This window comes from Cupressus sempervirens, chromosome 5 (assembly GCF_028749045.1).
Source record: "Cupressus sempervirens isolate cs-2001-9-10 chromosome 5, ASM2874904v1, whole genome shotgun sequence".
In the NCBI taxonomy this organism is placed as follows: Eukaryota; Viridiplantae; Streptophyta; class Pinopsida; order Cupressales; family Cupressaceae; genus Cupressus; species Cupressus sempervirens.
The window spans coordinates 704282364-704309807 of NC_143122.1; positions in this window are offsets into that span (position 1 = coordinate 704282364).

Below are 27444 nucleotides of genomic sequence, written 5' to 3' on the forward strand. Positions count from 1 at the left end.
TATTTCCTTGGTAAAATTAGAAATTTCACATAGCGTACTGAAAAGTGATGATACATTTGTACAAGATGTTTCTAGAGAACCCAAAACTGTAGAGAGTTATAGTTGATAAATTGCAATTTGTTAAGCAATATGCTCGAACACTTTATTTTCAAACTTCTTTTCTACCTTCTACACTAGCTTATCATTCCCATTAGTATCTTTATTGAAATTTTGAACTACCTCTACTAGCTAATACAAAATTGATTGTAAAGAATCAATCCCAATGTCTATGGCCTCTGCCAAAATGTTCTTTGCATCCTCAATAATTTTGAATTCTTTATCCCTTTAATCTCTTAATCTCTATTGTTTGGCTTGCTTTTGGAGGAGTTCATCAAATGTGTATATTTGGTCAATTTTGAGCTTGGAAATGTCCCAACTAGGGATTACAATTTCCTCATCTAGGTCTATTTCTTCCTCCATCTATTTTCCTTTTCCCAAAATTTTTGTGCTCGATTGTTGCTTGGTCTCTACTAGCATTGCACTTATTATTTGTGTGCCCAAAATAGAAATAATTATAGACATACTAGGGCTAGCTATAAAAATTGGATATTGTACTTATTGAAGGAATACTAGTAGGAGTAACTAAAGGATCCAAAATTGATGTGGCAATCCCAGATGTGCCCAAAATTGATGTACTCAAAACTAATGTAGACAACTTGATAGAAGAGGGAAGAGTCTATAGCTCGAAAGGTGAAGTGAAAGCTACTTCAATCAATGATGTGCTGAGCTGAATCAGAGCAAAGAGTGATTGGACATTTGGTTTGTCACTGTGGTCACAATCAATCTTACTAGGGTTGTCTCTATGCTTGATATTATCATTGGTTTTCTTGGAGAATGAAAAAGTGAGGCAATGACTATTGTAGCTATCTTAACTAGATTAGTTTCCTCATCATCTTGAGTTGCTTCCTTAGTAACCTCTTGCTCTTGTTCCTCTTCATCTTCTACATAATCAAAATGTGTTGGCTCTTCATCATTTTCTTCTTCATCCTTTCCCTTATCCTCATCATCATGATCATCATTTACATTTATAGGGAAATCACTTAGTTTATGTAAAAGATAGACATTTTTCCAAGTACTTGTTGCATTCCTTACAACATGTTCAATATCTTTCATCAGAACTAGGCAAGTCTTGAACTTTAGAGTCCAATTTTCTTCATTTTTCTTTAGTGACTCTTTTACCTTTGTATCTGATCAGTATAATATGTCTTAGAGTTTTCCCATAGATGTCTTTGATAGTTTGCATGGAAAATTCCCATTTTGGCTTTATTTTCTCCATCAAAATATTAGGAATCTGAGAAGCAACCTGATCAGGTGAGTACTTCCACTTACCCATTTTGTCCATCACTAGATCTTCAATTTGCTTCTTCTCTTCATCAATCCTAATCTCATATTTTAATGCCTAAAATTTTCTTATGCCGGATCCTGCTTGTAGATCTTTCAATCTATCTTGGAAGGTGGGTGGAGGTTTTCTGAATATAATGTCTCCTCCTTCCTTGTCAGCTTTCTTCCTTGACCTCCTTGTAAACACAATAGTGGATGGCTTGGTAGGCTTGGTAATAATCACCTTGCCCTTTTTATTTAATGGTTTCTCTTCCTCTTCTTATTCTTCATCCTCTACCTCTTCATCCTCACCTTTTCCCTCGGTCAATAGGAGAGTAAAACTTGTTCTCAGTTTAGCAATTCTTTTCTTTCCTTTCTTAACCACTTGAAGGAGTTTTATTTCTAGTTCTATCTTGGCTTTTGCTTCATCATATGTTCCAAAATATGTAGCCTTAGGATCAACTAGTTCATTAAAAAATGTCTCAATGATATCTTTGGTTTCATCTATATTAACCTCATATACAAGAGGTTTATCCATGTTATTCTAGGCCTAACTGCCTAAATGTATACTTTGTCACTGCCCACCATGAAACATACATCATCTTTGTAATCTTCAACTAACTTCTTGGGAATCTTGAACCTATTTTTCATCTTTTCTTTGAATGCATTGAATTATTTATCCATGATACTACTATAATTCTCACCTATCTCAGCAATATACTCATTGATTTGATAAAGCACAGGCACATATTTTCTCCAAAAAATAGTGCCTTTTGAAGGGAAGATTTTTTGAACATAAAAGAATAGACATGTTAATAGTGAGCCAAAATTACATGGATTATTCCTTGATGTCTTGATGCTCTCCATATTCTTGTTGAACTATTTTAATAGTAGTGCAACAAGGTCGAAAGACATATTATTCTTCACTATCTTGTATGCAAGGTCAACTGCTTTGCAAAATACACTGTTTAACCTACTTGAGCTATAAATCCTATGTGCAATAATATGATTCCAAATTTCAACTTCATGTCTATGACATTGCTAATCTTCATTCCTCTATCGTCCCATTCTTCTACGGTTTTCTTTTCTAGTTCAGCCTAACCTAAGGTTTTGGTCATTTTAGCTTTCACTAACATTGGAAGATGAGTGATTCAATGAGTCATTTTCTTTGTGATTAATACTGGTTTCTCCAATCACAATTTCCCCTTATGCACCCAACTAAGGATAAACCTAATCCATTTTACTTGGAATTTATGGGGCATGTGAGGGATGTGAGTTAACCCTTTAGTTTCTAGGTGTTGGTGTTCAGGTTTCAAAACTCCATTTACATGTAGTTTATCTAGGGAATCATCCATTTCCAAAGTTCTAATCTCTTGTATAACACATTTAAAATGAGTGTGAATATCATTACCTTTGGAGGGATTTGAGACTACACTCCACTTGAATCTAGGGTTTTGATAATTGCAGGAGTGAGCTTGAAGTCCAATGCCTTCAATTCCACTCCACAAACCAACATATATGATGCTCACTTTTCATTGATGTTGATGGATGCCTTCTTCACTCAATAGGGTTTGAGAGAATTCAAAATATTTCACTAATAATTCACTCAAATTTCTTGGATGCTTTGAAGATCGAACTTCACAATATCTCTCAAGAATTTCATGGTAAGAATGACTTTAATTCCATGCCTTTTATAAAAATTTCACCATAAATGCTCGATAAAAAAGGTAGATCGATTGACATCATGTTGACGGTCTATCATCCACTACTTTATATTAAACACTTGGAAAAGTCTTCGTGACTTGGTAACCATATGCATCTTCATTACTCTCGACCTTGCTCAGTAGATTTTTCTGTCATTCGGTAACCATATAGAATTTAGTTGCTCCTAACCTTGCTTGATAGGTTCTGTTACCCAACCTTACTTGGTAAAGAAGGTAACTTGGTACACACTAGTACCTCGTTTACTTGGTGATCCCTTTGTATTTTGACTAGAGATATGGATCTTCTATCTTTTCAATTTGGAACTATTTTGAATGTCTTCTTTGGCAGCATAGTCCCAGTTTCTCCTTTGAGAATTTAAGTAGAAATGGTAGAGTCACCCAATTCTTGAGTGACTTGATCACCATTTCTTGGACTTGTATTCTTGGTAGACTTTGGAACCCATTTCTATCTCATCTATTTTCAGATGTTATCAGCTTTTGCCTTCTTCTTATCTTCAATTCCATCAGTGTTCATGCAGTTCTTGACAAGATGACCAAGTTCTATACAAATGAAACATCTTTTAGTAGTATCCCTTTTCTCAAATGATGCTTTACACATTTCATTCCAATGTGTCCAAATTCTCCATAGTAATGACATCTACACTAGGTTTTGTAGTCCCAACCAAATACTTCTTTCACAATTTGCTCTGCTAGAATCAATATCTTGGTTTTGCATTCTAATGACTTGTGTCCATGTTTCTTACATTTGAGACGTTTGCCTTCAAATCTTGGTTTCTCTTTGCATTCATTAGCCTTATGACCATGCTGCTTGCAATAGTAGCCTTTTCCATTGAATTTTTCTTTTCCATTGCTCCAACATTTGTTTGATGTATGACCTATCTTAGTTTTCTTACTTCTTCTTACAGGGAACCAATATTCTCTAGGAGTTCTTTAATTACTTTATTTGCTTCATCTTGATTTCTTGAATGAAGATCTTCAATTCTTTCTCTAGTGTAGAGATGATCATTCATTTGAATTGCAAGTTCTTTTCTTCTTTTTAGGGATTGAGAGAGTTGTTCCTTTGCTTTCTTGTGTTGGACAATAGCCATTTCCAAATCTAGCTTCTCACTATCAATAGCTTTGTCAAGTCTAAATATCTCCATGGTCTTTATCTTCACTCAAGCTATTAAAATTTTTCCTAAGAACCACAATGATTTGATACCAATTGTTGGAAATATTTAGAAAGGCTAGGTCACTGAGAGGGGAGGGGTGACTCAATAACCTTACAAAACTTTTAACTTCAATTATCCAGTTAGCATTTAATCCTTCTGATCTAATTGCATGCATAAGAAATTGAAAATATGAAAGCATTCATAACACTTTGACACATAGATTTGGTGACCCAAAAATCTTCCAAATAGAAAGTGAAACTAGGGTGGGGATGATACCCACAAGCTTTAGTATTGTAGTATAAAGTTGGCTTGTTAAGGCTAACATTGATCACTTCTAATGATCTACCCTATAAGGACTGCTAGGTCCACCTTGTTAAAGGAATTACAAACATACAATGATGTATGCACTCAGTAAAGAGATTTTGCAAAAGATGGTTAGGTCTACCTGTTAGGATGAAGTAGTAGCTAATCTCTAATCTATAACTTGGTTTGTTGAATGAGATTCCTTTATGTACTAATCACCTTGTTGTGATAGATATGTATTTTCTACTCCTTATACTGCTATAGCCTTTGTAATTTACTCTTATCTACTCTTCTCTAATTATATTAAATTACATTACATTCTCATTTAGACTTGGATATGATACAATTCATTACATATATACCAATCCAATTAAACAATTACAAAGTCAGCCATAATACAAGTTTACACAAATATTACAAAGTCAGCCATAATAAAGATACTTAGGTTGTAAAAACTAACTCAGTGAGGTTCTAGTACTCAGCATCCATTGTCAATGCTCAAAATCATCATGCACTTGGTAGACATAGAAGCTCAGTCCATACTGATCACTTTCAAGTAGTCTTAAACTCGGTCTACATTGGTGACTTGGTAGATATTGTGAAACTTGTCATATAAACTGAGTCTCTTGGTTTACATTGTTTGACTTGGTAAACACTATCTCCTTGAGCTCGATATAAAATGAGTCACTTGATTAACACTGAGTACCTCAGTTAATAGTGGACTCACATCACATAAACTGTGAACTTGGTAAGCACCGCACAACTCAGTTTTCACTAGTAAACTCAACATACATTGAGATACTTGGTTTATATTACTGATCTTCATGGTAACTGTAAATATTTGATAAACACTAGAATTTTTCCAAAGGACTCTGTGTGGCAATTGAAATGCTTGGCAAAAACTATTAACTATACAATAAGCTTAGTAGATACTTACAATTTGAATAAGTGTATGTCACTAATAACAAACTTGACTAAAATGTCATCACTTGTACCTTAGGATTGAAATATTTTCTTATTACTGGCTCTGGGTTATTTTTTGTCACTAATTGAAATAGACCTATCTTTACAAAGTGTTCTTACAGTGGTTCTCTCCTCAGTTACACTCTCTGAGCATCATACCTAGCCTGCAAATCCTTCAATTCAATTTTCTCATGCACTGCGTAGTTAGATTTTAATCTAAAAACTTCCCTAATCACCTCATGTGTAACCCTAAAAATATTATCTCCAACATGATTCTTGAGTAACCTTGATACCAGTTCATATCTTTTAGCTATCATTGTTAAGAGGTCATCATCAAAGAACACACTAGGAACTACTAATTTTCCAATGTCAAATTCCCAAACATTTTCCAAAGGAGTATCATTTTCCTCTCACAAAACCACTTTTAAAATAGCTCTAAACCCCCAGTGGATGTTTCAGCATCTTGTAAGCAAATTTTATTTTCATAAAAACCCTCATTAACCATTAACCTTGGGTTTTTTGGGACTATCTCTTTACCTTTAGTAGTCTCATTAGTGGTTTGTGGTGGTTGTTTTAGGAAATCGTCATGCATACTTCTCTGTTGATAATCTACCTTTCGTGAGAAATTCCTTTGTGGAGGCATTTTGTCTATGTTATCACAATTAAAACTACAATTTCTCAGATAACTAGAGGTTTTCAATACTTACCCAAACAAAATTTCTTTCTCTACTAAAAATTATGTCTGTAATAATTCATGGCTTCGAGAAAATGCTATTTGAACTTTGAATCTTGTTGCACTCTGAAATCTCTATTGCTTGGTACTCGATTATGAAATGAATTACAATTTTTATGCCAATTAGCTTCATAAAAATTTGGATAGATCATAAATAATATTCTAATAGTCACATTATAGGTTGCACCACAAAATTTGAAACCTAGCTATCGATCTATACAAAATCAGATGATTTTGTTTTGAAACTCCAAAAGTTGCGTTAATTTATTTAGAAGTCAAACACGTATTAAAACATTTCTTGCCCACTTTAGCTAAAGTTTGAGCATCTTCAAAATGTGGGGAACCAACAATCATTGATCTTCATTTGATTGAAAAACTTAAAAGATCCTATTCATCACTGCATTCACTTCAAAACTTTGGGTCCACTGATCCTAAAAAGTAAATACCTTTTTCTATACTCTTCATCTTTGGAAAATCAAGACTCACCATATGGAATATTTTACTGATAGCAGTGTCTGACATCTTTTGAAAAATATGACTCTACCATGTCCACGTGGCATCAACTCACTTTCCTGCTTTGGTTAAGGTTCAAGCATTTTTTTTAAGTGGGGAAGCAACAACCGTTGATCAAACTTGATCAAACATGATCAAACAGTTCCATAAAAATGAAACTCTTTTGTCCTAGTTAGCATTTTCAACCAACCAGAACATGCCACTCTATCAAATTGCTCTATCACAATCCCTTTTGTGGCCCACCTGAGTCTGGTCCCACTTTGTCCATGTTGCATCTTGTCACTTCCCCTCTTTAGTTAAACATTATCCATCTTCAAAAAAAGGGAATGTGGTCATCATTTCTCTTCACCTGATCAACTATTACAAAAATAACTCACCAAGGGTTAAGGATTTCAAAAAAAAACATGACATAACCCAAGAAAAAGTTAAGGTTAAAAATTAGTTATGTGCTAGGTTAAAAGGATTTTCATGAAAGCATTTAAAAGTCTACATGAAAAAAATATAATAAAAGGATTTTATAAGGCTTTTTAGGGCTTTATATAAATGTCTCATGCACATTTTGAAAATAGGAACAATGTAAACCAATTTTTTAGGAACCTACGGAAAAAAAGACATTAGAGAAATAAAAATTAGGGGATTTTCTAGCTCATAACCAATTAAAAGACACACACTCCCTAATTGCAAAATAATAACTCAAATTTTTATTATAATTTTGCTAAATTTTAAATACGTGAAAAAACTAGGCCAACACAACATAAACCACATAATAATATGTTTCTCTCATTATTTATACATGAGCCTCGTCCCACTGCTGCTCTAGATGGTCTAAAAGCTCATGGATCTCTTGATCTTGCTCTACTAGTCATGTGTCCCTAATAGCTAGCTGGATCTACAACTCTCTTAACTATCTATGTGATGTCCTCACTCAGTCCCTAGATCTACTAAGGGTGTCCTATGTTTGTGCCAGGATATCTGGGCTCTATAGCTTAGGAGCAGGTTGATCTATCATCTCCTCATTGCCCACACCCTGCTCTTCCTATTGTGGAGGTTGGATATCTACCCTCTATCTCTGAGAATCACCTCCAATGGAACCCAAGGTTTCCATCTCTCCTCAAACTCTCCTCTGCCTAAACCCACTACCACCAACACCTAGATCCACTCTTATATTTCATGGTGGGATCAAATCCTCTATAGTCTATTATCTCAAAGCCTATTGTTGTGGTTGTTATTGTGGCTATTATGGTGCCTAAACTGGATGCATTGGTACTTCCATCCCTACTAGATCTATGAATTAACGAAAGGGATGAATCACAAAATGCTCTCTATACTTGAGAGTCACTCATCCATCTACTATTGCTGGTATGTAGTCCTAGTGGATTAGTGTGATATTACAACCATTGATCATAGACCTACCTAGATCTAATCTCACTAACTACCCCTTCTTTACCTCCTTGGTGAAGTGGTAATATACATAGTACTCCTATGAAATTTCATATGATTGGTTGTATTACCTCCACATGCATGTCAGTAGAAACTACTCAATTACATGGATTGAGCAACCAATCAATGGTTGAGACATAAACATATAACTTAGCTACACTTGGGCATCATCCCATGCCTCTATCTCTCACTAGGGTTACCACACCACTACTACCAAATCATCTAACTAAGCTCTCCATTGCTCAATTTTACCCAGTGTAGCCTAAGTCATTTGTCCCTGATATCTACAAATTTAGAGCTTGAGAGGCTTCCACTCATCCTTTCATATCGATATCATAATGGGTAGGTTCTTCCATGCCCATAACTATAGAACATATACTCATGTAGCTATACTCTTCATCTCTTTATAGACAATCTTGTGCATATCATAGAACATATGGGTCATCATGTACTGACCCCACCCAAAATGTGTTGGATGATACAACATCCTCTATGAAATTTTTCCCCATTTACACTCTAGCCTATGCTAACATCTATCAAGTATCAAGTAACATCTAAGGAAAGCTTTGAGCACCATTGCCTATCTGTAGGTCAAACCATATACCTGCACTAGCTCCTCCCATGGGATAGCTCTACCCATGATGATATCATTTTGAAATATATCCCCCAGTCCCAATGTCCCTAGTCATGATTGCATAGCATAGTCTATCTATGGCCCATGGAATGGTATCTAGAGTATCTTGTAGATGACCTATGGTGTAATGTTCATCCCTCCAAGAGGAAAATTGAAAGTTTTCATCTTCGAATGGAAATGCTCAACCAAAAAAATCAATAAAAAATGATTCACCTGTAGATCAAGGATATCATAAATATGGGAGAGACCAAGTGTATCAATGTGTGTTAACTTGACAACATCTAGCTATCTAATCAATGTCCTGATGGCTAGATAGTGCAATATGAACACAACATCTAGAAAGTTGACCTACAAACATGAAAACAACATAGCCACACTCAATATCTGATATGAGTATAAATATAGTTTTTCTATATTACTACAACACAAACATCCTAAAAACATGATTCAATGACCAACAATGATGCGAAAAGGATGAAAAACATGAGATTTTTGACAAAAATGACCCAAAATAGCTCAAAATCTCATGTGACCCTTCACAACTTTTCACGAGACCTTTAAATCTTATGCATATAACCCACATCCTCACATAAATAAAATCTATAGCTCATGTAAGAAAATAACTTCATACGAGATAGAAACACTTTTATGCACAAAATGCCTTTATTTGTAGGGTTTTTATTATGAGAGATAGATGTCCCTCATGTGAGAAAATCCTAATTACCATGTGAGAAAGAACCCTAGTGGCACTTCTTGATATGACATTGTAATGACCCTTTTTAGGTCATTCATTTTTTTTGGCTTTCTCTTTGACTACGACTCCTCTGTTATTCGATGCCTCCTCTCCTTGTATGTAGGTTTCCTTTCTTGGTGTGTGTGAGTTTCTTTCACATCTCTGTGTTGAGTATGTTGGCACCCATATATGTACACGATTAACCAACTGTTCATTTATGTGATATTCCCATCCTTGGACTTCTCCAATCTTATTTTATCTTATCCACATTGTAAGGTGGTTTGGGTATTGACACAACTCCTTGCCAGAGTCTGTTTGTAATGATTCAGTTTATTTAACTCTCTTGTTCGCTTCAATTTCTTTATTTGAGTATGTATGCATTTGTGGATTTGATTGGTAGTGGTGGAAACATCCACGTAATCCTCACAACTGACAAGATTTTTGCCATTGTTAAGTTTGTTCTTTCTCCATTGCTGATTGGTGTCCCATTACTTTTCTATTATGTTCTTTGTACTCCATATTTGGTCCATGCATCTTCATTGTTATTACTTTAGTAATTTTTTAGAGATGTAATCAATTCCATCTCTTCCTTATTCCCATCTACATATAACATTTGATTGGATTTCTTTATACATGTTGGTTGGTATTGCCAACAGTCACATCCTTAGGTGTTAACTAATTCATATTTATGTTATAATATATATATTTATATGTTATTTAAATATGATGGTTATCATATATATTTACTTATATTATATGTTATTATAACATATTTCATTGTATTATCATTTATATTAACTCTCGTATCATTAATTTATATAATATTATATTGATTATTTTATTAATCAATTAATATTATATATATTCAAATGTGATAATATCTAGATATGTTATTATTTCATTGTTTATAATGTAATTGTAACATTTATTTATTCTTATATCTTAATCTTATTATTATGAATAGTAATAATTTATATTATTACTATGAATAATACAAATGATTAAGTAAAATAAATAGATCATAAGTATTTATCAACATTACTTCTTTTGTGAACAATCGATAATAGTGTATGAACTACTATTATATTTTATCCAATTATAGGATTCCCTCTTAAAGTATAATATAAGAATAGGGTAATATATATGTATTAAGGTACATATATACAAAGGCATGATATTAATACATTTTATATAATTACGTAATATTGAAGAATCATTATATCAATGAAATGTCGACTTGTTTGATTCTGAATATCAACTCATTTAATATTAGAATGGAGGTCGATGAATAATAATCTACATATGATGTGATAGATATCCTTTCTCTTGGAGACAAGGACATATTAATATGTTAACTCAATGACAAATTATATCATTATTATTAATAATTAATTTATCATTGAATCTTATAAATATGGGGAAATTACAGAGATCTCCAAGAGCCTCGTGCGAGAAACCAAGTCCTCACACAAGAAATTGAGTCCTCATGTGAGGACCTAGATGACATAACCTTCAAAAAATCCAAAAATCTACAAAATCTGATAGAAATGCATGAAATTTCAACTGATTAAAGGGGTTTAACAACTACTTACTAGAGGTCCATAGTCCGTTGGCCAGTTGTGTCACCAAGATCACTCGAATTGGTGTGAGTGCATAGGGGCCATCATTTTTGCCTCAAAGCTCCTCCACAAAAGACAAATGCACAAATGATTTGAAAATAACCTTTTCGACCTTTATTTAGGTTTTGACCTAATTTTTCAAAGTTCTCCTATGGACATGAAAATCACCCTCGGGCTAATTGGACTACTCTGAACTCATTTTCAAGATTAAAATCAAAATTAGCCACAGTTAAATAGCTCAAAATTGCATTTTTAAATTTATGGGACCAATGAGATTGAATTCTTGTGAAATATATCTTTCTTATACTTTATGAATATTGGATCATCATCAATTCAAAATTTCTCCATTTTATTCAAAATTGTCATAAAAAGTCAATTTTGGTCAACTCTAGTCTAACTTGGTCAACTATAGCTTGAAATTACTCTAAATTAACTTCAAATTTTCTCCATGCTCTTTCAATAAATTCTATATTCTTCTAAGTCTCTAATCAATTTAGTATCTTTCAATCTCCTTCTCTGCATCACTATTCTATTGTGTCATCTTTTGGTTTCACTCCCGAGGGGGTAGGATGATTACATCATTGAATCTTTCAAAATTGGCTTTGACCTAATCTAAATATAATTTCATAATCACTAGGGGGATCTCATCACTTAGGGAATCTTTTTCCCCTCTATTTGGCATCATATGCTATCTAATCTTACTTATTAATCAACTGATCAAACCCATAACAATGCTAATCGTAGCTCAATGGAAAGATATCAGGGAATTCTAACCATGACTCCTAATGATTAAGCCTCATTCTAAGGATAATCCTATGACTCATGATTAGGTCTTGTTATCTTTTATGGACCAATATTTATCTGTTTTTTATGGACTCTAGAGGATTAAGCTTTATTTTGAAGATAATTCTAAGATTTCTTTCAATTATTGTTTAATGGATAGGTATCAGGGCATGCTAACCTTGACCCTTGAGGATTAATTCTCATTTTGAGGATAATTCTATGAATCATGATTAATCTCATCATTGGACGGGTACTGGGGCATTCTAACCCTGACTCATGAGGATTGAGTCTTATTCTAGGAACAATGTGTGAATTTTGAAAATATTTTTTCTATAAGACTAGTATATAGGTGTTCTATCTAGACTCTAGAGGGTTAAGCTTCATTCTGGAGATAACCCTAAAAATCTCATCAATTTTTTTCTATGTCATCAATCTCAAAATCAATCTCAGTTCTTGATTTATACTTCAAACTTATGATTTCTTTGAATCAACATGTTAGTCACGCATTTATTCAAAGAGGGGGAAATGTAATACCACTGAATTAGCACATGGGTATTCTAAACCAATTTTGGTGCCTCAATCTTACAACATCTATTTGTTGATCAAATTTAAGTCCTATTGTACTAGGCATTTCTGATTTTGATCATGTCTAGTTGACCTAAATGTCAAATGCAAAAAATCACTAATCTGTATTTATCACATACTTTTTTTAATTCTAAAATATTGATTGAAATTAGCTAAATTAATATCCCAATTTAATTAATTTAATTAATTTAATTATAAGTCCTAAGTACTTTAATTTAATTAAATTCACCCTCTTTAGCCAATACACATAAAAAGGAATTAAAATACATTGATTTAATTAAATATACATATAATAAGTGTTGAAACTAATTATTTAAGTTATTAGAATATTCTATTATGATGTCATTTTTTAATGGATCAATATTCTTTCCTAATTCATCTCATGTGTAAAAGGAATTAAATATATTGATTAAATCAAATATGCTCATCATAATTGTTGAAACTAATTATTCAACTAATTAGAAAAATAATTATGAGCACATATTTGAATGGATCAATGTTATCTCCTATTTCATCTCATTCAACACCATCAAAAATGGAGGACTCAATCTCACATTCAATCTGAACCGTATGCTTGGTTTAATCTTGACCATTGATCAGGTCCAAGATTGTATAAAAAGAGACCCCTGACCTCTCATTTGGATAGATGCACATAAATAGTATTCAATCATTGTTGGATTGGTCACTGAAATGCTTTGCATTCAATCTCTTTTGCTTTATATTCTCATCATTTAGCTTAACTTACTTTTCATTGTTCTTAGATTAAGTTTAAAATTATCTAGATTAATTGATAACCTTTGCATTCAAAATGTCAAAAACATAGAATAGATTACATTTGTATTCATAAATCCTTCGTACTAGTTTGTTCTGGTTAGTATACTCTCAATTTTGAGAGTGAATAGTAAAACCCCATCTAGCTAGAAGGCAACAAATCACCTTGTGTAGGCATACCAAATGAATAATCTCAATATTTTACTAAAAAATAATAATCATGTTCAAGTGTGTGTGGAATTAGAGGCTCATATTTAACACTCACAAGATGACACTAGTCACTTTAGAATTTTAGTATATAAACCTCCTTAGAAAATTGATGAGATTTGTGATAATATGAATGAGAGTGCAAGAATAGAAGGATTTAAGTTTATGAAATATAATAAATTGAATAAAGTAGATAAGGATAAGGTAGAAGAAGTAGTTATTTCTATGATGGAAAATTTCAAGTATATGCTATTATAATTAGGTAACATGATACCTAATGAGTTGTATGGTAAGATAGATGAAAAATGGCAGTATGCACTTGTTTGGCAGTAAAATGGAAGCACTTTAATAAGATGTAGATCTCCAATCTATGAGGTCACTAAGCCATTCAAATATGTGTGTGGCTGAAAGATGGGAATTTCCTAAATATAATTCTACTTATGATCTAAACTAGATTAGCTAGGACCAAAAGGAAGAAGGTAGCTAATGCTAAATTTAAGTTATAAAGAGGAATGCAATACAAGGAAATGTATTCTATATGGCCCTTAATAAGATAATGTGATTGTGACATTGAACTAATTTCTTAAATAATGTAAATCTAGATACTATGTAAAGACAATTAGCCCAATTAAGATGTAAATCTAGGGTAAAGATATCAAAGGGAATAAAATATAAAAGAATCACCTTGAAATGTGTAGAGGAAGATGTACTTTTTTTGTAAAACTCACAGATCTAAAATATATTTGAATATGTGTCCATAGATCTCGAAATAAAATGTCGAAAGGAACAAAACCTAGAAATTTCATCATAATCTAAGACTAAAGGACTAAGTCAACGTCAGAAGGTTTCTTAGAACTAGGTTGATGTATTTTGGAAATTTACAACTAATGACTCCAGAAAGCTTACAAATAATAGGTTCCATATCTATGATCCTTTTTTCTCCCAATCTGCAAAATAACACAAGAAAGAAAGGTTTTGGAGGTTTTGTTTAGGGAGGACTTGCCTTGGTCAAGCCCTAGGTTAATGAGTTAACCTTAATTGATAAATTTAAATATTCACCTTTCTTTTAGAAATCCTTTTCAATAATGATTTTTCATGATGTATGTTGTAGATCTTGAATTCAATATGAAGGATGTAGGATATCTCCATAATCGCAATGGATCTACCATAACCACATCATGGAGCAATAGATGTAAATATGTATCAATAAAAAATATGATGAATGTATTGACTTTAATATCCTCCCTCAATGGCCTAAAAAACTCTATATCTTGAAGAGTAAATGTCTAGATGCCCATAAAAAATGTATGAAGAAAACTCGCTTGCTTTCTTGAATGCTTGTAATCCTTGTCTTGAATGCGTAAATGTCTTGAGAATGATATATCATGAATGATATGAGATATGAAAATAAATCACTTAAGCCTTCTTATATATGCATTTTGGGGCATGAAAATAATTTAGGTCAGTGGGGGAGTAAATTAACTAATTGGCAAACCTGAGAACTTTTGAGCCACAAAACTTGCATCCTTCGAGGACTAGGTCAACTTGAGTTGACCTATTCCTCAACTAGCTTGAATTGGGTTGACCTAGTCCTTAAATAGGTCAACTTGGGTTGAAGTATTTGATCCTAAGTTGACCTAGTCTCAAGGGTTAGGACAGATAGAGCTCAGAAAGGCCAAAAAGATGGTTGAAGTGAAACTGGTAGATAGTGAACTAAACAAGAGATATGGTCAAAAGGGTATTAAAGTGGCACCTAGAAGACCATGTTAGAGAGAAAGAGATGAGAGAGGAATTATGGAAAATGGTACTAAATGGTCTTAAAATACAAGTGTGTCCATTTTAATATGGTACATTTAGCCCCCACTTTAGCGGGAGTATGAGTTGCATAAAACTCATAGTGAAGTAGATAACAATAAAAAGATGATATTATCGCAACTTAGGATAAAAATAAAACATCAAGATAGGAACAATGCATAATTTTAAATATAACTCAAAAACCATACCAAGCTAGAAAGGATAAAGTAAACTAAGCCATACTCAGAATCTATATTTGGCACCCAAAAATAAGATTCTTCATCAAATCCCAAAATTACAATAAGAGAGATGTCACTAAACATATAAAAGGAAAGAGAAGGGGGGGAAGGTGTGTTCAATATAACCTAATAAGGTCTTTGTTCCTTATTGTGAATCGCACAAAAGAGGATAGGATTGAATAGTCTAGTGAGTTTGTGCAACTGATAGTCAATCTAATGAAAAGGGGTAGGACCAAATAGTCTAACATGTTTGGGTTTAGGATATTCAATCCCACAAAGGAAAGAAAGGGGGAGGATTGAATGGTCTAGTGGGTTTGTATGCCCAATAGTCAATTCAACAAATTTTCTTTACATTCTTATGATATAGTACTTCTATATTATGAGAATGGTTTGTCTATTGCAAGGATAGGTCAAATGTTCTAACAAGTGTGTGTAGCATGCTAGTCAACCAATCCAAGACATGTATAAAAAGAGAGTAGATGGCCCTATAAATTTATGTCATGCTAGTGTACTCTATATGGTGTGCTTGAAAAATAAAAATGTGTGAGAAGGAAAAGAGGACCATGTATACCCCCCCTCCCCCTTAAGATGGAAAAAAAAATCTTATTTTAGAATCTTAAGGTAGTGATGAAGTAGGATAAAACAATTTCAGCATCAAGATAGTATCCACAAGAAACACTTAGTCTAAAGCAGTGAGGTCATAAATCCTATGAAGCCATGGAGGGGTAGAATGTAGAGACACAATGCAAAAAGTGAAAAAGGAAATCCTTAAAAGGGAGGATACACTATTATGAGACTCTAAGGTAAGTGATATATCTACCATGAAAATTAAACTGCAAATGATGTAATAGCACACAAAGAGAATGATGAATAAATTTCCATTTCCTCCCAAGTGTACAAAAAAGAGAAGAGAGTACCTATTATGCTACTCACAAGTCAAGGAATGTATGGTAATGAGCCCACCAAGGGAGAGGATAACAATGTTACATGGCATGGAGCAACATAATAGGGATCTAAATGTTATTTGAAAATGAGGATTAAAAGAGAGCTCATGATGAGGGGTGATGCGAATAACCTCATGATGATGAATTTTCTTAATCTTAAAATTCAAATATTTATATTCATTAGTAGAGTGATCATGGTAATGGTGATATATGCAAACAAAAGATTCATAAGTTCTTTACTATGTTTCTTTCTACGTTTAAGCCTAGTAATCACCTTAGCCTGAAGAAGTTGAGGTAAAATAATTTCTTGATTAGTAGGAGAAGATATGTGATAATATATGGACAAAGAATTAGATTTAACACTTTTTTGAGCACATCATAAATTATGATCAACAATGGTGTTAAAATAATGTCTATCCCCTCGTTATATAAGGGAATGTGACTTTAATCACTATATTTAAGAGATTCATCATGAGTGAAAGTAGAAAAAATGTTGGTTAAGAAAGGAGTTGCATAATCTCTCATGAATGTAAGGTACTTAACTCTATATTCCCTAATGAAGGTTGGTGTGAAATATAAGGATCACGAGTCATCACCTAGAAAGGTACTTGTAGATTCAAGATCATCTCAACATTTAGACAACTATGTGGTTTAGTATCCGTGTGAAGAGTATACATGACATTATTATAGATAAACTTGACTTTTTGATGAAGAGTTGAAGGAACAAAATTCATAGCATGTAACCAAGGTCTACCTAAAATAATATTGTAATTGAGAGATCCAACCATAACATGAATATGAGTATTTAAAACAACTAGACCTAATTTAATAGGTAGAGAGATGGTGCAAATTTTTTCTTGCAAATGGTATCAAAGCCATGAATAGAGGTACTATCATGTTAAATATTTGAAAGATTGACATTAATTTATTTGAGCATATCCATGATACAAATATTAATCCCAGCTACATTATCAACTAGAGTTCAACAAATAAGATTGTCATTGACTAGGATAGCTACCATAAGAGCATTATAGAGATCTTTAATCTCTTTAGGAGGTAAATTAGCATGAGTAAATATGATTTGAGGTGTACCTAAGGTAGAATTCATGCATTATAATAAGGCATTGATCTTATATTTATTAGCAAAGGGAATACAAAGGGTGGATAAAGAATTTTTCAATGTGTCATGGTATGTAGGAGATGCTTGAAGAAGTTCACAAATAAAAAATAACTGTGAGACCAGATCATAATCCAACACAATATTTTGATAAAGATGAGGTGGAGTAGGAAGAATAGGTTGAGAAGGTGGGAGATAAGTGGAAGGTTAAGGATTATTCCTTGTACAATAGGTTTGAGACACCGTATGATAATCCAAAGAATCACTAGATTCCCCTTTAAGAGTTATTTTACAATAACACTTAAGGGTAACAAGAGGTTCATTTGATAAAGGATAACCCTTGAGAGTGATAATAGGCTTAGGAAGAGGTTGAGGAATATAAGCCATGTTAACTTGATAAATATCTCACCTTTCCATAGAGTCATGACTAGAAAGGAGAACATTAAGGAGAATCTTATTATCCTATTTTTGTAAGGATTTCTTAGAATAGGGATTTTGGATTCCCATTAATGATTCATCTCTACAGATAGTAACATCAAATGAAGGAAAATTCACATTGATAAAAGTATTTATAATGTCATCTTGCTCACTAAGAGGAGGATTAGGAGAATGAGAAAATGTATCAATCATCTTGTTAGCTTTAGCATAGTCAAAAGGATGATTAAGAGGTTTATCGCAAATAGTATCAACATTAATTAATAGAGATTGATCATCTTTAAAAAGAATAGCCTAAATGAGGGGGTATACAAAATCATCATCATATGCATCTAGGAAAGTTAATTACCCCATCAAAAGGAAATGTAAAAGGATATCTAAATACCATAAATAAAATAAAAGTGGATTTAGATGCACTAAAAGAAGATAAATACATAATGAAAAGAAGGAAAAAGAGATCAAAGGAGCTAACTCTAAAATCTAAAAAAAGGTCGTAAGATATCATGTTCAAAAAAAAAATGGTAAACACCCAATGAAATGAAAAGGAGTGATCTAACACAACAACAAAAAAGAGTTGGTAGTGTTGGGTTCACCATAATGTTTAGTGGTAAAATGGAAGCACTTTAATAAGATGTAGGTCTCCACTTTACAAGGTTACTGAGCCATTCAAATATGTGTATGACAAAAAGAGGGGAATATAAATATGACTCCACTCATGATCCAAACTAGATTAGCTCAGACCTAAAGGAAGAAGGGAGCTAATGCTAAATTTGAATTATAAATAGGAATGAAATAAAAGGAAATGTACTCTCTTTGGCCAAATTAATAGAATATGTGAATGTGAAATTGAAATAATTGATTAAATAATGTAAATATGGATACTATTTAAAGATAAGTAGCCCAATTAAGATGTAAATATAGTGTAAATATAAGAAAGGAAATAAAATATAAATTACTCACCTTTAAGTTTAGAGAGGAAGATGTATTTTCACTCCAAAACTCATCAATCTGAACTATATCTAAATATTCATTCATGGATCTTGAAAAAAAATGATGAAAGGAACAAAACCTAGATATCTCAACAAAATCTAAGACCGAAAGACCAGGTCAACTTGGAAAAATATCTCACAACTAAGTTGATGTAGTTTGGATATCTACAACTAATGATTCCAGAAAGCTTGTGAATAGTAGGTTCCAGATCTATAATCCTTTTCACTCCCAACCTATAAATCAACACATAAAAGAGAGGATTTGGGGATTTTTTTGGGAGATGGTTTGCCTTGGTCAAGCCCTAGGTTAAGGAATTAACCATAATTGATAAATGTAAATATTTTCCTTGCTTGGAGAAGCCCCTACAATAAGGATTTTTTGTGATGTATTTTGTAGATCTTGAATTTGGTAAGAAGGATGTAGGATATCTCCACAATTGTAATGGATATACCATCATGACATCATGGATCCATGGATGTGTTGTAGATCTTGAATTCAGTATGATGGATGTAGGATATCTCCACGATAGCAATGGATATACCATCATGACATCATGGATCCATTGATGTAAGTGTGAATCAAAGAAGAAGATAATGAATGTCTTGATGTAGATCTCTTCCCTTAATGGCCAAAAAAATCATAGATCTTGAAGAGGAAATACCCACAAAAAATCCTTGAATACCCTAAGAAAACATGCTTGCTTTCTTTAATAGGTGAAATTTTCTTGAATGTTTGAATGTGTTGAGAATGAGGTGTCATGGATGATATTTTATATGAAAATAAATCCCCCAAGCTTCCTTATAAATTTTTTTCTTGGGCAGGAAAACAACTCAGGCCAACTGGATAGTAAAATTAACTAATTGGCAAACTTGAAGACTTTTGGGCCCCAAACCCCACAACCACTGAGGACTAGGTCAACCATCCCAAATCAACCTAATACACTCCATTTTTACTTGGTCCTAGGGTTTAGGACATATAGGCTTCTAAAAGATGTAAAAGAGGGTTTAGGCAAAACTGGAAGATAATGAACTGAACAAGAGATATGGTCAAAAGGGTATCAAAATGACACCTTAAAGAAAATGTCAAAGAGAGAGATGAAAAAGAAGAGTGAAATGGAAGAGGAGAAGATAAAAATACACATTGAACATCTGTCCATCCATGGTCTGAGAGAGGAATTATGGAAAAGGGTTCTTAAAGGTCTTAAAATACAAGTACATCCATTTTGAGATAGTACAACATTGATGACTGATTGACAAATTAGAGAAGGAAAACCCTCCAAAATTATGATATAAATAAGTAAGAAATAAATAATTAAATCTTTGAGTGACTACAATAAAAAACTTGTTCCTAAAAGAAGTGCATTTTTTATTTTGAAAAGTAAAATAGAAAATGTAGTGGAAGAAAGTAAAGTTATATGGAGGAAAATTTATGTCCTGATGCCAAATGATGAAAATAAATATGAGGATGAGAAAGATGAACCTAAAAATGTAGAGTTGGATAATGAGAAGGAAATCTATGATGACACAAAATATCTTTTAGAGATAATCCACATTATGGTTCAACAAAGTGAAGGTCAAACTAACACAGTTGTGATTGAAAATGAACCAGGGGTAAGACCAGTAAAGGATGTGTCACATAAAGTAAGTATCATGACTAAACCTAAAAGAAAGAGTGAAGGTAATATGCTAACTAAACTAGAGAAGATAGATGAACCTCTGCCATCCAAGTAAGCTCATGAGACCTTTCTGAATCCAAATCCTATGATAGAACAAGTGAAAGACTATCTAAAGATTAGTACACAGGAGATGACACATTAGGTAGAATCTATTAGAAAGTAAAGTCCACCAAGATAATGGAGAGGGGGTAGAATCAGTTATCCAACTATTAAAATATTTATAAACCTTATTAATCCTTAACCATGTTAACAATATAATCAGCAACCATAAGAAGATACACATACATAGTAACACCAAATATGTTGACTAGGAAAACCCTTGATTAGAGGAAAAACCTTGGTGGTGATGGTACCCACAAAATTATGTACTAATATAAAATTTCCTTGTAATAGGATGGACTTCATTACTAGGATCCAATGAAATACATTAAGTACATATCAGTCCCTATTAGGAGCATTGAATCCTTGTTAGGAGAATCCAACCCTATTAGGTGTTGTGCCAACCTTGTTAGGAGTTGTAGAAGGTAGAAGGACCCACTTTCCTCAAAACTTTAGCAAAAAGACCACTAAACACACTACCCAACTAGTCTCTATATTATTCCTTGCAAAATAATAGAAATGTATAACATGAACTCCTCTTTCCTTTTGACTAGACCAAAACCTTCTTTAGATCTCTATACCAAATCTTTAAACTTGCATCCAAAAATCCCTTTGATTGATTACAAGAATTTACCAACTTTGTATATCACTTGCACAATTTTCTCTTTCACTCTTAAGAACATGTTAGCCATATTTTCCCTCCCACCAAAAAATTGAGTTTGCCTGTCAAGTAAGGCAAATGGTCATATCTATTCAAATATTCAAATGACCAAATGTTGTAAAAAATATATTCAAACTTTGGCTTATCCCTTATTTTCCTAACTTCAAAATTTTATGCTTTATTCCCTCAGAGAGTCAATTAGTGATCATGCGACTATCCTTCATTTCCTAGTGTTTTTAGTCTATGACCTAACCATCAAAGGAGGTGTGAATGTGTGACATAGTCTTTTCAGTGATCAATGCAGATTTGCGATGTAGGATAACATCTAGTTATGAGTGACAATGTAGAGATATCTTTTTATCACTCGATCGTAGGGTTATGATCTTACCTCAAGTTTTAAATTGCAACGTTGTGACCCTTCCTCATTCACATGATGGCAAAGAGTTTAGTGTTAACCATGGTCAAGATAGTGAAGTCATGAATCACCTTACACGCATAGTCACTAGGGTCAATGATGGGTTAAAGAATCAAGCTGCAAGATGGTGATAGTGGAATATGAACCTCAACTAGCCCTAGTGGAGAGCAAGAAATGGCGGCTAGGTCCATTTTTCACATGGTCATGAGCATTTCATGTCTAGTCAAGTTTCAAGTCACGACGACATGAATGGTGTGTTGGTATTTTGGATCATAGTTTGACACGGTCACAAGCTTATAATGCCAAGTTAAATATTAAGTGGTGACAATGTGAGATGCTAGTTTCATGTTGTCACCTAATTGCAGCAGTTAGAGGGAGATGTTAAGGACAAGTAGCAAAGTGGCGATATGGTTTATTTGTAGTTTCACAAGGTAAAATAGTTAATGAAGATAAAGGGTCACAAAGCCACCATCAATTACACAAAAACTTAAGGATTGACTTTAGTTGACCAATGACATGGTTGACTTGGCATGCTAATAACAAAGGAAGCATCTCTTTGATGGAAGATCTAATATTTTTGATCTCCTTTAAACACTTTCATCATTCCCTAGGTCTGATAAATATAAAGGGTCACTCCATCGCCACCTGGTAATCCATCTAATCAGTCAGAATGATAATGGGAGCCATTTCTATCTTCTCAAGACTTTATTTTGTAAATAAGTGATTCTCTTATGTGTAGATTTGTGTCATGATCATGTCTTTCCCAAATTTTTAGTAATTGTTCTTTGCAAACTTGAATGTAGTTGTTGAGTTTTTCCTTAGGGTAGAAGCTATCTGAGTTATGCTTGCACTATAAAAGAAGATTTTGTAACCTTTCTTAGGGTGGATCTTTTTTCTGATTCTATAGCATTGTATTTTAACTCTACTACTATAATTTCCTTTGCTTCTAATTTAATATAATTCTCTATTGTATCTCTTTCTTTCATTAATACAGTGTGCAATACCTTCTTTCCTTATGTTAATGTATTGTCTTTATTCTTCAACTATATGATTGTATCTATATGGCCTTTGAGTGATATAGAGTGTTCCTTATAACACTTTTTTGGTTTCTAATCTACATATAGTTGTTGGGTTAAACAAGGATTGAATCTTTATAATTTAGGATTATATTGATGAACTATGCATTTTTTATGTAGAGATAGGATTGAAAATATTATTTTGGTTTATCACCCCTTTAGACTAGATTAGGTAGTTTTCTTTCATGCATTCCTTCTCCCTTTTCCTCTCAAAGAGTAGTTAGATGTACCCTAATAGTAAGGAAGTCAGGCTTCTCTGGAGACTCAATCTCTCAATTCATGTCCCATAGCTTGGGGATTATTTCCATGTTACACGAGGCTTCCTTTTAGTATGAATTTAGGCAAGGGTGCAAGCATTTGTGTTAATAGTTTTTGGCATGCCGTGTAGGACTAATACTTAAAGCATTATAAGCTCACTAGTGTCAAAGAAGAAAAGTTCCAATATATGTTGAGAAGATAGTGCTACTCTTAGTATTCTAGACCTTCAAGAGGCTCATTTTCAAGTACTTGGTGACTTTATCTCTACATTCTAGTTTTGGAACCAAAGTTGTTGTGATTCATGCCAAAGGCTTGCACAAGGTCATCTTCTAGAGGTACCCTTCAACACATTGATCTCTCATTTCCAAACCCTAGAAGGAAGAGAAATAGATTATATCTATCACCGGTTAGGAGTGTAGTGGCACCATATACACCTACAAGATCTCTCTCCACTCCTCCTCTTGATAGATCATAGCCTAGGTTGCCATCTTTTCATATAAATAGATCATTATTCCATATGGCATTGCCTAGAAAACATGCATTTTCCACCTTTAATGGTGGGAATCCTCTCCTTTTGGCTTAAAGACATGATATCCCAGTGTCAACTCTCAAAAGTATACTTGATTTCACTAGTGAAACTTCCATCTCCCTTGTAAAACATATTCAAGAGATTTTAAATTTTTGTAATATACATGGTATTATAGAAGATGATGTTGTAGTTAGGCTTCTAGCCTCATCATTGAAGGGAAAAGTATTACAATGGTATAGAGGTTTGGCTCATAATTATATTACTAATTGGGATGGGTTAGGAGAAGGGATTTATAAGCATTTTGAGGACAAAAGTGATCACCTGTCACTTTTAGAGCAGCTAACAACCATTAAGAGAGCATCCTATGAATATAAGACTAATTTTAATTATAGGTTTCAAAAGATATGGGACAAGATACCCATTGTAGTGAAGCCTTCCCCTAGTAATGCATTCTTGTATGATATCAGAGCCTTTAACAGTGTTATTGCTACCACTCTACAATCTATGGGAGGGAACAATTGACCAAATGCTTATGAGACATCCATAAGGGCAGAAAATATCTTGATATAAGGAGGGAAGTTAGCTCTAAGGCCTCCAATGACTTTCTTTCCTAAGATTCCCAATCATCAACCTATAGTAGCCCCTATTCCTATTCCCTCTATAAATTAGTCCCTTGTTGTGGTGCCAATAGCTTCCATATCCTCTTATGGAGTTGATAGGATTGAGGCCATGATGAAAACATTGATGCAGAATATAGACAAAATATTGTAGGATCAAGAAAAGAGGATGGAGGACAATGGTGCAGTGATGTAAAAAATTAGTAATTAGTTGGTGACTATGAAGAGGAAACAAGCTCAAAATAATAAGCCTCCACAACTTCAATATTAGGGTCCCATACATAATAGATAACCAAGCCAGAGTCATGCCCCCTACAATTGGAGTAGACCTATTGATATTCCACATACTATGAATACCAACCTAAATAGGGCTTTAGTCCCTTAGAATAATCTTGCTCAAGATCAAGATTTATGCCCTTCTTGAAACTATTCCTATGGATATTGTATGTGCCAAAGGGAAGAGTCTTAATTAACACTAAGTACACAAGAGAAAGTATCAGTGGAGCAATACAATGTTAATTAGCCTATATATGTTTCTCATCTACAATAGCAAGGTGATTGTTCTTTCATGAACCATCATTTAGAGGAACACAACCATACTAATCATGATGCCATAGCTCACAATACTAGAAGTAAGAGAAGAGCTATTTTGGATGTCATTCCTTCACCAATTTTGGATTCATCTTTAGATGTTGCTCCTCATGTGCTAGTGACGAATCTACAATCCAATGTTACTCCTCATTAGAGACAAGATATGAGAAGCCAAAATTCTACTAGACCTCAAGCTTCTCAAGTTCACCCACCTATCAGTATAGTTCCTAAAGCTTCAATCAAAGCAATTGGTGCTCCTCCCTTCAATGTGGTAGATCAAATGAAAAGGACTAATGTCAGTATATCTATATTGGATGTTGTTGCTACTATACCATCATAGAAGAAGCTATTGCAACAAGAGCTTGAGAGCATAGAAGTGAAAAATTAGCCACCTAGAGAGGAGAGTGTGACAAGCCTGGTGCAATCAATGAAAGAAGGAGAAACAAGTAAGAAAATTAGGCCTCCTCATTTCTATGTCTCTTTAACCATAGGAGATAAACTAGTCCATAATTGTATGATAGATTCAAGGGCTAGTAGCTCTATAATACCTAGGTCTGTAGCTGACCTCATGGGTATCAAATATGAACCAATGGTTAGATATGTGCTCTAATTAGATGGCATCTCTATTAAGACCATAGGAATCTTTAAAAATGTCAAGAAGGCATTGCATGCCTACCCTAGTTGTACTATAACACAAGATATATTAGTAACTGAGGTCAAACTACATTTTTTCATTTGTCTTTCAAGAGACTTTACTACACAAATAGGTGGCTATATTTCATCTTACTAGTCTTATATGGTTTTTAGAACAAGGTGTGGAATTAAAACTTCCACAAGAGAAAAGCCTCTATCCCTCAATCATATAGAATTCTACACCCTTAGTCCCATAAACATGAATTGCACTATTTTTGAAGAAAAGTATAGAGACATAGCACATGAGCCTACTACTTCTTTAGCAGAAGTGCCTCACTTTATTTGAGATGAGTGGGCCACTGCTTATCAGTTTGATCCATTATAAGAAGCTCTAGAGATAGGCCTTGGCACATATTGCATATCAAAGAGGGATGCCCCTATTCCTAATCTCATAAAGAAGAAAGAGAACATTGGTGGATTGTAGAACATGTTTTTTGATGGCTCATGAAATAAGAATGGTTTACGGGCTAGTATCATGCTCATTTCCCCTAAATTGAAGAGATAGTATTTTTCTTCTAGGCTCCAATTTAGTTACACTAATAATGTAGTAGAGTATGAAGCTTTGATCCAAGGTCTTCAACTAGGCCAAAGGAGAGGAATAAAATCCTTGAAGGTATATGGGGATAGTGAGTTGGTTTTTTATCAAGTAAGAATCCAAAATATTGCCAAGAACAACCTCCTAAAATCATAGAAGCATAGAGTTTGGAATTTTCTTGAAGGCCTCCAAGTATTCAACATCTAGAGTATCCCTAGAAGAGAAAATAAAACATTCTTATAGGCTTGCAAAAAAAATTTCCTCTTATGATATACCAAAGCATGTTACTAATGAAAAGTAGTAATAGATCAAAATTATTGTAAGGCCTAATGTCCCTGATAATTGCACAAGTTGGTAGGTTTTTGAATCTGATGTGTAGATTGTCAATTTCTAGCAAAATGAAGCAAAGTTCTCTACTAAAAAATAGTCTAAGCTCCAAAGTTAGTATGGAGACAATATTTTGAACTTGAATGCCAAAAGATTGCTTAAAGGTCTAGTCACTTTGGAGGCCATTTTCAACTTTGATGATCAAGTAAGGGGCAAGGCTTCAAATCTGACTACAAGCAAGGATGATCATATGCATGTCACTATTGCTAATGGAAGGACTCTCAAACTGGGGAAGGTATGCACTAATATTGAACAAGAGGTCTTCATTAAACTATGTCAAGAATTCAATAATGTTATTGCTTGGACTTATGAAGACCTAAGGGGTTTTGACCCAAAATTATCTCATGACACCATAGATTTAGATAATAAGTCCAAGCATGTTAAGAAGAGGTAGAGGCCAGTTAACCCTAAAATTGAACCATTAATGAGAAAATAATTGTCAAGGCTCATAGAGGCCAACATTATTTTCCCAATCAAGCACCCCTCATGGGTGGTTGACCTTGTCCTTGTTAGGAAGAAGAGTGGAGAGATTAGACTATGTGTAGATTTTAGAGACCCTAATTTCCCTTAAAGATAACCACCCCCTTCCCTCCATGGAACAAGTCCTATCCAAGGTTAGTGGTTTAGAAAGGATTTCTTTCTTAGATTATTTTTTAGGCTATAATTAGGTGTTAGTACAAGAGTTTGATAGATATCAGACTTATTTCACTACTAAGTGGGGCACCTATGCTTATTGTAAAATTCCTTTTGGACTAACCAATGCATGTTCCACATTTCAAAAAGCAATGGAGATGATCTTCAAGGGTATGTTGGAAAAATTTGTGCTAGTGTATCTAGATGATATAACTATCTTTTCAAAGCATGCAGTAGA